A 10976-nucleotide genomic window follows, 5' to 3' on the forward strand; every position below is an offset into this window, starting at 1 on the left:
TATTTTAAAAATTAAAATATTTAGCTTATTTTTTTAAATACAACTATCTTAATAAATTTAAATCTACCAAAATATTTTATGAATTAACTCATTCTCCACTTTCCACTAAATATTCTATTGTGCACTCTAACACAAGAAAATACTTTACACGACATTTTTCATTGAGCATACTAACAAAAAAAAGTAATTCATTTTCACTTTCACTTTAAAAGTGCACTAACACCCCTTTATGAGCATCAATTTTGCTAAAGTACGTCGGGGCAACCGACATTATTATTATTTAATGTTAATTTAATTATTTATTGTATAATTTAGATATTTTATACTCGTTTTTTTTTTCTTTCGTTTAAGCAAAACACTCTATGGGTCATGAGCCATGGTGGAGAATGCAAGAGGGTGGGGAACAAGGTTTGAAAATAAAAAAGTGGGGAAGAAAAGAGCCCCCTGCAACGGATTTTTATATTCTACATGTGAAATGCTTTAATTAATCCTGGTCAAGATTTTGTTGTCGAATATATTGGTCACAGAGATTTAGATGGAATCTTATCTTTTGGGTGGATTGGGTGTGACTATGGTATGTAAAAAATATTTTATTTTTTAATTTAAAGAGAAATTCAAATTTAGTCATATATGAATGAACTCGAAGTTTAAACTGGTCAACTATTGCCTCAAGGATCAAGATTCTCATTTTCTATTACGGGCGGGATTCACGTTAAGCGACTTCGACGATGACATTGAGCAACAACGCGGGTCTCGTTTTTTGTTTTTTTAATTTTCCTGACGGAGATCTTGATTAGGGTAGACATAGCTTAGATTGAACGGAGATTGGTTAAAATTTGACCTTATCTGGATTTGGCTCGCGAGGTGAGACAAAAATATCTAAACCTTGCAGTCTTCGAGTCCCATGTCCAATGAGGCTCATTTGTGTAATTTCTTCTCTGCCCTTCGCATTGCTTAGATTCTTCATTTCTTGATGAGTTCTTATTCGCTATCCGCTTGATATGTCTCCTTTTTTCCCCTTGTAATATTGTCCATGGATTTTAACCTCCTGAATAGTTGATTTCGACATCCATAGCTCGATTTATTGTTTCTCCTCACCTTTTTAGCCATGAAAGATGCAGTATGTGAATTAATAAGTGCGAGCATGACATTATAATCGTGAAGGCTTCCTTGATGGAGGACATGCAAAGGAGCATATGCATGCAGTTACCCTTAACTTCCAGAAAGTCCTTGATGGTTTATTGAGTGAACACCCTTAAATGTCATTAGGTATGTCTACTTTGCAGGTTAACATAAAAATAGAATGGGGATTACGGTAGACTAAGAGTGTCCTGACTGATCATTCCAACAGCTTTAATATATGATTGAGAGGTATTTTGTTAAAAAATTGTAACCCATAGCTTTATGTTCACTAACTTGTGTTTATAATCTACAGAGAAAACTCATCTCTCAAGGAACTGACACTGACAGATCTCTTATAGTGAAAGTTATTGTTCCATGGTTCTTTTTTTGTTTTTCTTTTTTGTTTTTTCTTTTTCTGATAACTTGAGAACATAATGGGATTTAGCTTGTTCTTCTTTTTTCTTCCCTGGAATGGAATCATCTTGTTATTGTGTTGAAGTTCAAGGGAAAATTTGTAATTATATATATATATATATATATATATATATATATATATATATGTATATATGTGAATCATCACAATGTGGGATATTTCAATTACAATTTTTTATTGTATTTTTTTTATCTTCTTTTTAAATTGTCAAGATATGACAAGTTTTCTTGTCTATTTTGACAGGCTTGGTTAGTCAGTAATCACTTGGAATTCTTTGCCACTTCTCATTGTTTCTTCAATCATTTTGTAGATCCTGCAAGCTGCAATCAAATTGGAACGGTTTTTAGTTTTTGATTGGCAGCAAGAATAATGCACTACATGGTATTCTTTTACTCAGTTGATTCATTTCTTTTTTCCTCTAGATATTTAAACAGAAAGTGAAAGTATCCAGTTACTGTTACTGGAACAAATGGTCAATAAGCTCAGAGACTTAACCATTTTTTTACAAGTTTTGTCAGATTCTATATTGTGTAGATTATGTGGTCCAATTTCCTACTTCAGTTATGCATGTGCCATTGATGTTTTTGAGGCAACGGAAAGAGAATTCTATTTATTGATAAAGGTATTGCTTTCTCAGTCATAAAAGCTATTTCACGATTTCAAAACAATAAAAATAAAGATGCTGTTCAAAGGAATTCTCTTTTTCTGTAAAACACCATACTCAAATCTATCATGATTTAAGGGTATTTTCAGCAGGTGACAGAATTTGGTTTCATCATCTTAACCAGGGATATGTTTTGTAGGGTGAATTTAATGGACCACCACCTTAAATACATATTGATCAAAATGAATTCTCTTTCTGTAAGTAAGGTTTTTTTGCTTCTTTGTCTTGTTTTTCTATTCCTCTATTTTGTTTACCTCGTATTTTTGTGTTTTCTATGGCCTTTCTTTTGTTGCTTTTCTGTGTACTCATATCATTCTTTGAATGCATTCCCACTTAGAAATTTCTTTACTGCAGCAAGCTATATTTCTGATCTTGTGTTACTGTTCGTTGTTGTTTTCCTGAAATAATAAGCAGAAAGAGAAAGATATTGCTGTATGTGACTGCAAATATGAAGCTGATAATCCTGCCAGTGGATGTGGAGAGCGGTGCTTGAATGTGCTGACCAGTACAGAATGCACACCTGGCTATTGTTCTTGTGGAATTTATTGCAGGAACAAGTAGGTGAATTTGCTCTGTTCTGGACATTGCATATATTTTTGGAGGTAGATAACATGAATATAGAATTGAAAAGCAAGTGACACTGTTGTTATTATATATTGCTGGAATAAAATTATTAACGATGTTGGGATTTACAATCATATTCATTAGATCTTCATTGATTTCACTTATGCTTTCTCTCTCTCTCTCTCTCTCTGGCATGCTAAATTTGCTTATATGAAAATAAAAGAAGTCATTTAAATCTGTTTGGATCAAAGATAGTCAGTGTATTTTAGCGGATCCATTTTGTAGCCTCATCTCTGTATGGCTCCCAACAGGTAATGTCTAGAACTGTTTAAGTTTAAAAAGATGTCTACTACTGTAGTTGGAGGAGGCTGTTGTAAAGCATTGAACTTTTGTTCAACCTACCCAATGGGTAGGTTCTTTCCAAACAACAATCAAAAGAGATTTAAGTGACAAATATATCTGTAAGGTTAGGTAAATAGAATAGTAGAGAGAAGATTTAGAAGACTGAAATAGAGAAAGAGAGAAAAAGAAAAGAAGAAGGCACAAGTAAACTGTGGTTCTCAGTAGAGAGACCAGTACGCAGTTATGGGTCAAACGTCGACCTTAATCCTCTTTATTAACTCACTTTAGTTACAATGAAAAAAAGACAGAAATACTCCTCTCACTATAATACAAACCCTTATGACTCCTTTTTACAGAAAAAAAAAAAAACAGAAATATAATTAACTTCTAAGTTACCTAAGAGAGATGGTAACTAAATTACTCATTTACCTTTAAGCACACTGACTAAAATACCCTTGAATAGATTTCTAGATCAGTAGTAAATACATCTCTAAGCTGGTTTGTAGATTGAACATATGGAGTGCAAATCTTCCCACTCATAATTGGGTCTTTGATGAAATGGCAATCCACCTCTATGTGCTTTCTACACTTATGAAAAACGGCATTATTTGCAATGAAAATAACTGTCTGATTATTACACCTTATAACAATTGGTTCTTTGACTTTAAATCTAAACTCAACCATGAGGGATTTCACCACAGAAACTCACAAGTTGTGTGTGCCATCGCTTGATACAAGAAATAAGGACCAAAATGCCGCCTGACTTTTACATTATTTAACAGCAGTCTGCTCTGATCTATCGACGTCCATCATTTGAGATTTTTATTTTCTTAGTATTTTAACTTTATTTTTATTTTTGTGTGGGTGGGTGGAACAAGGACTTCAAGCTTTGGTTGATTCCAACAGAGGAAAATAATATAACATGTACCCAAAAGGGACAAAACCTGATGGAATTTAAGATTTTGTTAACTTGCAGCTAAGAATGACGACACGAGTAAACGTAAATGCTGAAAACTGGAGTTTTAATTCAATTGACTAGCTTGTTCAGAGCGAATTCAATTTGCTGAGCACCTTTGACTAAGTCAAGAAGATAAAAGCACTATTGGGCCTCTTTGAGTTGACTTCAGGACAGAAAATAAGCTGGCACAAAACTATAATTATGGGGTATAACATCAGTGGGAATGACCTCTATCAAATGGCCAATTACCTGGGTTGCTGTATTGTCTACCCCCCTTGCTCATATTTGGGCTTTCCCCAAATGGACAGCATACCATTGAAGAATTCCTAGAGCTCTGTTATTGAAAAACTGGAGTCATGTCTTGCTACTTGGAGGGGCAAATTCCTGTCAGAGGCTGGTAGGATAGTCCTCATCAAAGTTTGTTTGGCTGGCATCTCAAACTACTTCCTATCCCTCTTCCCTTGTCCTGCATCTATTTGCCACCTCTTAGAAACCATGAAAAGATTCCTATGGAGGGGATTAAAAGGTGAATATAAGTATCACCTTGTTTGTTGGACAGAAGTCTATAACCAATCAACCTTGGTGGTCTCAACATCTGGCTTACAATTGACATGAATTCGGCTCTCCTATTAAAGTGGATTTGGAAGTATAACATGAAGCCCAACTCAATCTGGAGATCAATGATTGTGGCCAAGCTCGGACGCAATGAAGGTTGGTGGACTGGGGGTGGCCGTTGTTATTGCTTTTCCCCTATTTGGAGGTCACTCTTCCTCTTCCTCCCGAAGTTCGCTTTTGCAACCAGATGCTTTGTTGGAAATGGGATGAAAACTAAATTCTGGTTTGATTGCTGGCTAGGAGACAGGTGCCTCAGCGTCTCATATCAAGGTCTTATGAATGTCACCACTTGCGTCTCTTCCACATTGGTTGAAGCTTGGCATGGCAATGGTGGTTGGGACCTGCAACTCAGGCGCGGGTTAACTGATGACGAGACCTCTACTATCTCTAACCTCATCTCTGACTTGGCCTAGATCAAGATCAGTGTTCACATCCCCGACAAATTGATTTGGATGGCAGACTCTTGTGGCAAGTTCTCCGCCCCCCCACTTTCACTCATCTTCGTAGCTAGACCATCACTACAAATCAGAATACTGCAGCACTAGCTTGGCTCCTTGCTGCCCTGCCTTGTGTTAGATTTTTCCTTTGGACTGCCAGCCTTAATAAAATCTTCATCACGGATAACTTGCAGCGCCGTTGAAACTTGGGTCCTGGAGCTGCTTGCCCTCTCTACAATACTAATTGTGAGACCATCAGCCGCATCCTCATTCACTGCCGATATGCTTGGAAGGTCTGGTCTCTCTTACTTAATCGAATCGTCCTGCAATTGTGTGCCACTCATGACATCCCATCCACCGTCCAGTCATTTTGGGGAGCTAGGTTTCCTAAGATGGGCATGGTCCTTCTCTCTAGCTGCCTTGGGTGCACCCCTTGGTGCATTTGGAAAGAAAAAAATATCGGAGCTTCCGATGCAAATTCAGAAGTGCCAAGGAGGTCTCTGAAATAGTTGTTAGCCATGTTTCCTCTTGTGCTGCTCACTAGGAAGGAGTTCCAACATCTTTAGGACTCGACTTTGCGCCATAACTGGCATCTTGTGGCTCAGATGTCCCTCCCATCCAGACCGCCAAATATGATGAAATGGGTTCCTCCCCCTGCTGGTTCCTTCAAATTAAAGTTTGATGGCAGTGCTCTTTGGTGCCCAGGCCCTGCTGGCTTTGGTGGCGCCATCCACAATTTCAAGGGAACTCTTCTTACTGCATATGCTGGACCATTGGGTATCTCAGACTCCACCACTGCTGAACTCACCGGTCTTCACCATGGTCTCACCATTTACCGCGGCTCCTTCCCAAACCATTGATTGTGGAAGGTGACTCCAAAATAGTAATTGATTGGTGTGCAAATGCCAAAGGAGCTGTCTTGGAGGATTGAGCAACCTATTATGACATCTGTACTATTTCTTCCAGCTTATGTTGTACTTGTAATCATATCCCCCATTCAGCAAATTCCTTTACTGATGGCCAAGCCAAAATGGCAACCTCCCGTCAATCCCTAGTTATAATATTTATTTAGATTGGACTCCATCTAGAACAAGTTAATGGAGTTTTTGTGTGTGTTGGTTTAAATAGTTTGTAGGATTGACAAAATTTTCATGAGAGCTGCATGCTGGGCAATTTATTGTTGAATATTATGGAGAAGTGATATCTTGAAAAGAAGCTCGATGGAGAGCAAAGGCTTATGAAGCTGCAGGTAAGGTAGTATTTTTTGGGAAAGGATTGTTCAGTGAATATGCTCTGAGATATTTAACATTTTCATGCTACATTATTAGATAGAAATGCATTTACTATGATTTGTTCACCAAAGCATATCCTACTCAAATGGCTGTTACTTATTTGCATTACAAACATTTTCTTCGAAGATGACATTACATATATTATTACTTTGTGCTAAAACTATTTATGCACTAAACCCTTGTGATTTCAAGCTTAAAAAATGCATTTATCATATCTCGAGACAATTGATGCCACTCTTGGTAAGTTATTTGCAATTAAGTAATGAAAAATCATATATATCTTTCAGATAGGAGATGCTTAGGATTCTGAGGAGGATGAGCCTGCTATAAAGCTGGTAAGGATTACAGATTCGTCAACAAATGGCTCGGACCCTGTGGGAAAGCAAGATCACTTAATAACTATAAATGGTAATTTTGAAGCTATTTCCTAGAATTGAGCCAATTCTTGCAGAACCCCTCCAATCTGTATTGATGGAGGATGCAAGAAATGAGTGACATGAAGACTGAACCAAAGTGAATGGGTGTGTCTCAACTACTGTTGCAGAGAAATGGATTGGAGCAAGTTGTAGTAAGCTAAAGACAGAGTTTAGTCTCTATTGTAACATCATAAAGCACAGTTATGCTGCCCCAAAAAGGGTGCAAGTTGAAGCACTTGAAGGTGAAAGCAATCAAAGTGAGGTTACATAGCAAGATATATTGGTTAGATGTTATTTTCCAGGCGCACTAGTTTGAACTATGTGATCCATTTGAACCCAAAGGTGTCTCGCTCAGATTTTATTGACCAGCTGAAAACCCGCTAACATGTTAACTCAGAAGTTGACAGATTAGGAGAACCCTTTTGTCTGAACCGGACCCAACTTGATCTTGACTTTTGGTTCTTGTAAATTGTAAAGAAGACGTTACCGTGTTTGTTTTTCTCGGTTGAATAAGTCGGGATTTGAAAAAAAATGATATAGACAACAGATGTGGATAGGTTTTTTTTATGCTTATTATGTTTAATTGTTCATTCATTTTGAAACATAATGCTTTGCAGGTTCAACCCAATTGAACCAGAATCGGACTCTTTTCTGGTTCTCATATAAGGAAAACGGTTTTTTATCTGGTCTGAACTTACTTGGGTCCTGTTCAATCATTTTCCTTATGAAGAAAGATCCAAAGAAAGATTTATTCTTCACCCAAGATTCAAAGGCCTCTGGCAGGACGACATATTTCACTGTCCAAACCTTATCGACCGAAAAAAAGCTTGACGATTTGATCCGGAAGCAATCAATGACGTAACAAGCATCACGTATGGCTATCAAACACGGACCAATATTAATAAACCTGTTTGCATTTGAGATCGGGGATCTCGATATCTCCATTACCTTTCTTAGCCGCCAGGAACAGGCTTCACCGGACTGCCCTCTTTGTAAATTCTATTATCCTGTCAAAGTGGAAAACAAAAATACATTCAGTTTCACCAGAAACCCTAGTCCGAACGAAGAAGAAAAATAAATAACAAGTATACCCTTAGACAAGAAAAAGACAAAACTGCCCTATCTACATAACCTTATTTACATTAACACCCCCCCCTCAAACTTATGACGGGGCAAGTAACATAAGTTTGCCTGCCTATGAGATGATGAAAACAAGCTGTATGCGATTTCGTGAAGACATCAGCAAGTTGAGATGTGGAGTAAACATGGGGCAAGGTGAGAGAGCCTTGTAAGTAGTGATGTCGTACAAAGTGACAATCGATCTCAATATGCTTCTTACGCTCATGAAAAACATGATTCTTGACAATCTAAATGACACTTTGATTATTACAAAACATAGGAGTGGCAAACAGTTGAGGGAAACCAAGTTCTTCAAGTAATCAACGAAACCAAATTAGCTCAGCAACAGCGGTTGCCATAGCCCGATATTCAGCCTCGGCAGAAGAGCGAAAGACAATTGATTGTTTCTTACTCTTCCAAGCCACCAAGGAAGATAAAATACCCAGTAGTAGATTTGCGATCTGTCGGATCACCAGCCCAGTCAGCATTAGAGTAACCAGTGAGAATCAAATCAGAGTCGGAAGAAAAAAGTAAACCATGATGCAAAGTGTCACGTAAGTAACGTAAGATACGAAGAACGACCGTCCAATGTGCGGTACGTGGTGCGAAAGAAAACTAACTAACCATATGAATAACATAGGTAATGTCAGGACGTGTTACAATCAAGTAAACAAGTGAACCAACTACCTCTCTGTATCGTGTAACATCAGATAACAATTCACCATCTGTAGGGCTAAGGCAATGATGGAGTTCAATAGGAGAGTCTATAATCCGATTATCTGTCAATCCTGCTTGACTAATCACATCAGAGGTGTATTCGATTGAGACAAAATATAACCTTCAGGAGAATAGGCAACTTCAATACCCAAAAAATAACGTAAGTACCTAAGATCCTTCATTTCAAACATAGAATGAAGTTGTTGTTGAAGGTCTGCAATCCCATTATCATCATCACCAGTCACAATCATATCATCAACATAAAGAAGAACCACAATATGCTCCAAAACAGTTTTGCGAATGAACATGGCAGAATCTTAATTTGAAGCAACAAATCCAAGACGAATCAAAGAGGATCTGAACTTCTCAAACCAAGCTCGAGGAGCTTGCTTGAGACCATATAGAGCCCGTCGAAGACGACAACATGACCAGAAGTATGAGGAAGACCTAGTGGTGGCCGCATATATACCTCCTCGGCCAAATCACCATTTAAAAATGCATTCTGAACATCCATTTGATGAAGATACCATTTTTGAACAGCAGCAACAGAAATTAAGGTGCAAATTGTCTTCATTTGAGCAACAGGAGCAAATGTCTCATCATAATCAAGTTCTTCGGTTTGTGAGTATCCTTTAGCAATTAACAGAGCTTTGTATCTCTCAAATGTACCATCAGACTTAGTTTTTACTTTGAAAATCCATTTACAACCAATAACATGCTTACCTGGAGGAAGTGGAACTAACTCCCAAGTACCAGTTTGGTGCAAGGCGGTAAACTTATCATTAAAGACCTCAACCACGTTTCCTCAACCAACAACTCAAATACAACTGCAGACAATGTGGGTAGAGGATCTCTATGGATCATGGATCCTCTTATTATTTCAAAATCACTGCGAAGAGCCATAAGAAAATCAATAAGCTTGCGATCATCACATGCTTTGGTATATTCAGGTAGCTTACGTAATGAAGGGGGATCCATTATATATAAATAATCCCAAAAAGGTGTCATAAAAGAGTAGAATTCTTGAATGGTACGGTCACCTTGCTTAGCGGATCGAAATTCTGTCTCAATCTGATACCTTTTTGCAAAATTTGTTTGTTCATATAGAGTTTTCAGACTGATCAACGGAGTTGCTGATCCAGGTGATAATTTTTGCATTATCAGTCAACCAATTCTTATTTTCTTTTATGAAGTCAGTAGATGTAAATTCTGGAGCAGTAATATTTCCATCAATGTAATCCCACAATTCTTTCCCAAATAAAAAATTACGCATCACAAACTTCCAAAGAGAGTAATTACTCCCATGTAATCGGACAAAAATAACCTTCAAATCATTTGAGTGACTAATAGAGTCCATAGAAATAATTGTTAATTGACTTTGCAAATGTAATTCAACAATGTTAATTCTCCCAATAATAACCAAATATCAAATATCCAACCGTGCAAATATTAATCCAAATACTGCCAACAGAACTCTAACACCGGTGCATGTAACTGTACTGAAAATTGACCAAATTCAAATAATCCTTAGGTGAAGAATCGAGCCCAATAGTTGCAACAGGCTGTCACAACTTTTCACAATCTCAGAATTATTCAATGAATGAACACAAAGTATATCTAATGCGAAGATTTAACCTATAAATACCAACACTGTATCGGACGGATGTAGATGTTAGTTCGAGATTCGGTAGGTACGATTTCTGAGCAACGGAAACAGAGCCGAAGTCTTGAGTAGCAGAGCTGAATCGTCGGTTCGTTGCTCCCTTCGACTCCCAGGTTCGAAGGGAGCGCCGAACCGACGATTCAGCCAGATACTGAGCTTTTGCGGGGCTGTGCAGCTTCTTCAAGAACCAGAGGTTGCCAGACGATGAGGGAATCGGTGATGCGGAAACTGCAGACGAGCAGAACGAGCGCAAACGAGCAAAACTAAAAAAAATTGAATACAAGAATAAACGACTCGCCTTAGAATGCAAAATTGAAACAAAATCACTCGATTTTCCGCTTTGATACCATGTAAATTACTCTGATTTTTCTATTATCTTGTCAAGGTAGAAAACAAAAATACATTTGGCTTTGGTTCACCAGAAAACCTATTCAGAACGAAGAAGAAAAAGAAAAAATAACAAAGTATTCCCTTCGACAAGAAAAAGAAAAAACTGCCCTGTCTACGTAACCTTATTTACATGAACACTCTTCGAGGTCATCTAAGCCCTCGCTTTCGGGGTATAATTGAACAGAAGGTGTCGTAAAGGAGAAGGAACCACTTTTCTCTGCATTCTTAATGTTCGCCAAATGTC

General features: G+C 37.6%; 1 long non-coding RNA gene across 5 annotated transcripts; it reads left to right on the forward strand.

Moving 5' to 3' along the window:
• The first annotated feature begins 679 nt into the window (after window positions 1-679).
• LOC137957051 (uncharacterized) lies at window positions 680-7384 on the forward strand. 5 transcript variants are annotated; one of them, XR_011113305.1, is made up of 6 exons: window positions 680-1269; window positions 1866-1936; window positions 2074-2177; window positions 2359-2416; window positions 2634-2776; window positions 6715-7384. It is a non-coding gene; the product is annotated as an uncharacterized lncRNA (long non-coding RNA). The 5 variants fall into 5 exon arrangements; XR_011113306.1 differs by having other exon boundaries at window positions 680-926; XR_011113307.1 differs by having other exon boundaries at window positions 680-864.
• The last annotated feature ends 3592 nt before the right edge of the window (window positions 7385-10976 follow it).

Source organism: Aristolochia californica, unplaced genomic scaffold (genome assembly GCF_029961685.1).
Source record: "Aristolochia californica isolate CCGP_79_NKW_82.1479 unplaced genomic scaffold, dmAriCali1.0.hap1 SCAF_2, whole genome shotgun sequence".
Classification (NCBI taxonomy): domain Eukaryota; kingdom Viridiplantae; phylum Streptophyta; class Magnoliopsida; order Piperales; family Aristolochiaceae; genus Aristolochia; species Aristolochia californica.